This window comes from Struthio camelus, chromosome 6 (genome assembly GCF_040807025.1).
Source record: "Struthio camelus isolate bStrCam1 chromosome 6, bStrCam1.hap1, whole genome shotgun sequence".
NCBI classification, from domain to species: domain Eukaryota; kingdom Metazoa; phylum Chordata; class Aves; order Struthioniformes; family Struthionidae; genus Struthio; species Struthio camelus.
In genome coordinates this window covers 20377508-20381548 of record NC_090947.1, presented here as the reverse complement: position 1 = coordinate 20381548, position 4041 = coordinate 20377508, and the positions used below count along the sequence as shown (strand labels likewise).

The 4041-nt window shown below is 41.7% G+C and overlaps 1 protein-coding gene across 4 annotated transcripts in view; it reads left to right on the top strand.

Annotated features, from left to right (window-relative positions):
- Positions 1-4041, top strand: part of AGPS (alkylglycerone phosphate synthase) — a 101220-nt gene that overhangs the window by 935 nt on the left and 96244 nt on the right. The gene's annotated exons all lie outside the window — the stretch shown is intronic.

Here is a 4041-nt window from a genome sequence, read left to right as displayed (position 1 = left end):
GGCCGGGCCGGGCCGGGCCGGGCCGGGCCGGGACAGGCCAGGCCAGCGGGCCGCCCCCGCGCTGCGCTCCGCCCCGCCCCGCCCGGCCTCGCCGCGGCGCAGCCACTCAGCGGCCGCGCCAGCGCCGGGGGCGGCTCCTTTCCCGGCAGCGGCGGCGGCGGCGGTGGCCGTGCCGGGAAGGGGCTGCCCGCCGCCGCCGCCCCGCCCCGCGCCCCCTGCCGGGCGGCCGGGGGGCGCTTCGGGAGCGCCTTCGCCTGGCGGCGGGGGAGGCCTGGGCTGCGCCCTCCCAGCGCCACCTCGCCTGGGCCCCGGGGGGCGTTTCTGGTGTGCGAGGGGGGCAGCGCAGGCACCGCTGCCGGGCTCCGTGCACCACAGGGTTAGGTGGGCGAACAGCACGCGATTGAGGGTGTCAGATTAAAGGTTTCCGGTCTAGCCTGGGTCCTACACCACCCGTGTACAGTAATGACACATTCCCCAGAAGGTTAGTAATTTTTTCAACGTTTTCATGCTTCTGCATAGGAAGTACAAATTCATCAGGAGGCTGTAAGCCATCTGTCAAAACAAGCCAGCAACTTCACCTCTGGCTACTTTGTGCAGGGCGCTGGTGTCCTTTTTCCATTTAAGTCTGCCCATCAAAATACTTGGCTAATTTTAGAAGCCTTCTAAAAATATATTTTCTAGACTATTTCTAGTTGAGTCTTTGCGCAGCTCGGGCAAAAAAGAGAACTGATAAGTTCCTTCCTTAGCCTCTAGACGTACTTTTCCAATATACCTTTTCCAAAACTGCTATAATTCCCTGACATCTATATTTTCACTTGTGTTGTAGCCCCAGCTGATACTACAGGTATTGACATACGTTGTTTGATCATGATCAGGATGGGTTGGCTTGTACGCGTGACTCTCACATAATATTTTCTAGACCGATATAATGGAAATGCTCATAAGGTTAAAATTTCAGAATTTCCTTTATCAGCCATAGGTGTTATCCTGGCAAGGGATCAGATTAAAAGAAAACTGTATCGCCATGTTCTTTTTTTAGTCTTTTATTAGCCATTTCTTTCTTGAGGCTTAGCACAGCTGCATATGTATCTAAATATTTCATACTGACATAGCACTTGGTAAATATAGCCTACGTGTAGTTAAAGAGTGAATTCAGCAATGGCAGAAGAAAGATGGAAGTCATGGCAAAACCTCATGGCATGCAGGCATAACCTACAACACTGATGGATAACCATGTGGAGTTTTATTAGAAATAAGAGAAAGATGGAACAACACTATAACAGCATTGCAGACCTGCTTGCGTATCAACTTCTCCAAAGCAGAAGAATACCAAATAAATGATCACATTTACAAACTATCCAAAACAGAGATAAAGAGATTTGGATTTTAGTACACAATAATCATTGGGAATTCATACCTTTGGACTACATCCTCTGCCCCCCACCCCCAAAGCAATAATGCCATTGGTCCTTATAACATCTATGTCAAATGGATAAACACCGTGGACTAGTGACAATGATTTAACTTCTCCAGTTATTTAATATGCCTTCAACAACATACCATAATCCTTAAGTATGACAGCAAGCACATGCCACAGCACACCTAAAAATAGGAGGGAATGCCTTAGAGCTGATGAGCCACAGGCCTGTATCCATACCATGTCATAATTTCCAAATTATTTGAGTATCTCATCTTAAATCACTTGTCAGTATTTGATAAATGGCATTTATCAGAGAACAGGCAGGATTCCACCTGGAAATTTCAGTAGCAGTCACGTACTTAATTCAGTGCACTGAAGACGACTTTGAAAATTGTGTAACTGCTGCCACTGTGTTTGTAGACTAGCTGACAGTATATGACAGTGTATATCTTTCAAAGGATCCTTTGGTCATCATTTTATCCCTTTTTGGGGGAGTTCCTTTCTATGATCAACTATAACAAAATAACATTGGATTAGTATGCTCTTACTATCTCTAATAGAAAATCAAACAATTCTATTGTAGGCGAATCGTGAAAACAAGAAAATAACCTACCACTGTATTTATACATAGCTTTGTAATGTCTACAGGAATGATCAACCAATCCATTTTACTACAAGATGTTTTATCTATATTATCTGGAGTGTTACCTATGTATCGCCACCCAAAGTAAGGTCTTTGCCCATTACATTTCCTGTGTTTTTGGATTATTATATCAAAATCACTCACAAGTTACTCTGAACATGAAAATGAATCTCTTCCACATTTGAAATCCTAACTTAAAGTAAACTGGATTGAGTTTTATGCCTGGAATTGTGCTTGCCTACTGGAATTCAGTCTCTGTGGAAGAGAAACTTGGACACTTTAAATCAGATGTAGAGAAAACAAAGTAGAAAACAGATGCCCAGAATAATATATTGAAGAAGCTCATAAATTCTAACAGAAGGGCCAATTCTCAGTTAGCACTGAGAATTACCATACTTGCATTCAAGTATTTGGCACTCTAATATATATGCTTGATAGAGGGAAGTTGGTATCTGCAAAAAATTGAAAACGATGCTGAATGAAGGTTGCTAATGCCTTAGTGGATGCCTGAGCTTGACTGATAATGAGTAATCTATACGTCCTGCCACGATCACCCCATCAGAACTCAAAGAAAAAAATCAGAAGTTCAACAGATTAACCTGACACAGTGAGACTCGCTGTAGCCATGAGCAGACTATAAAGTCATGTAAATTTTTTCCTGCTGCAGGGGAACTGTTTAGAAGTTTACCAGTGTCTACACTACTGGAGATGTAGGTGTCCATAGATGTGATCAAGCAATGATTAAAAATGAGTCTAACTGCAATAACAAATTGGGTACAATGGACATCTTTGAATTACTAACAAGAGCCTGCTGGACAAATGAAATGTGCAAAAGGTGAATGGCAAAAACATGTAAATAATGCAGAATCACAGGCATGTGAAAATTAACTGATCTTCACAGTATGGAAAAAGGTGTGAAATGCTGAGGATTCATTTCAGATGCCCATTGTTCATGAAAGATAATCTAATTTTGTGAATATTTATTTGTAGGTTATATCAGACCATATAGATCTGAGACCGTGAACAGAAATTTCTTTCTTGTCACTTGCATTTGGACTGATTGAGAACATCCTTTACACACACACACACACACAGACACAGACACACAGACACAGACACACACACACATGCTATATATACATATACATACATACACATGTGAACAATCATATGTAACAAATTCAATGATTTTCTTTTCCAGAGTTCTAAGACTTTCTCTTTATGGAGTTCTGTGGGTATTTGCAGTTATGGAAAACCCTTACATAGATTCCACAACAAAGATTTAGCTTCTGTGGCTTGAAGCCAGAATGTTGCTATGGTCTTTTCTCAGATTAGTGCAATGTGCCTGTATTGGGTATTTGTAATGGTTCAGCTTTATTAGTTCAACTTACCCATGTAAAACATGGCTAGTATGAAGATCTATTTTTCACATTTGCCCTACAAGGTGGAAGAGTGTAACTTTATAAATTACAAAATAGCAGAAGAGAGTAATTTTGATAAATGTGTAATAATTTAAAAAAATCTTTGCACACTCATGTAGCAGATGGCTATCTATCCAACAATACAGAAGGCGCTTGCTGTAATGATAGGAAATTGATATATCCATTTGAAGGAGGAAAAACCTTTAATCTAAGTAGACTTATTATACGCCTATTTGGTAACTGTACTAGGTACAGTGGAAGCAGTTGCTCTGCAATGAAAGTTTAGTTAAAACACCTCCGTAGTGCCACTAAATATATTATGGAGGTCTAAGCAGAACACATGTTGCATCACTGCGTGAACTGAGTATACTGAAGTAGCCCTTATGATGCTGTATCTTTGATCCCATGGATGGGTAGTGCATGGCAACAATAAATAAGTTGTGATAAAGAAACAGCAGCAAAATTTTAAGTAGTTTCCTGTGTATCATGTTTGTAGTACCAGTCTAAAAGCGAATCCAACTGAATTCAACTAAAATGAGGCTGTATGTTGGAGACTG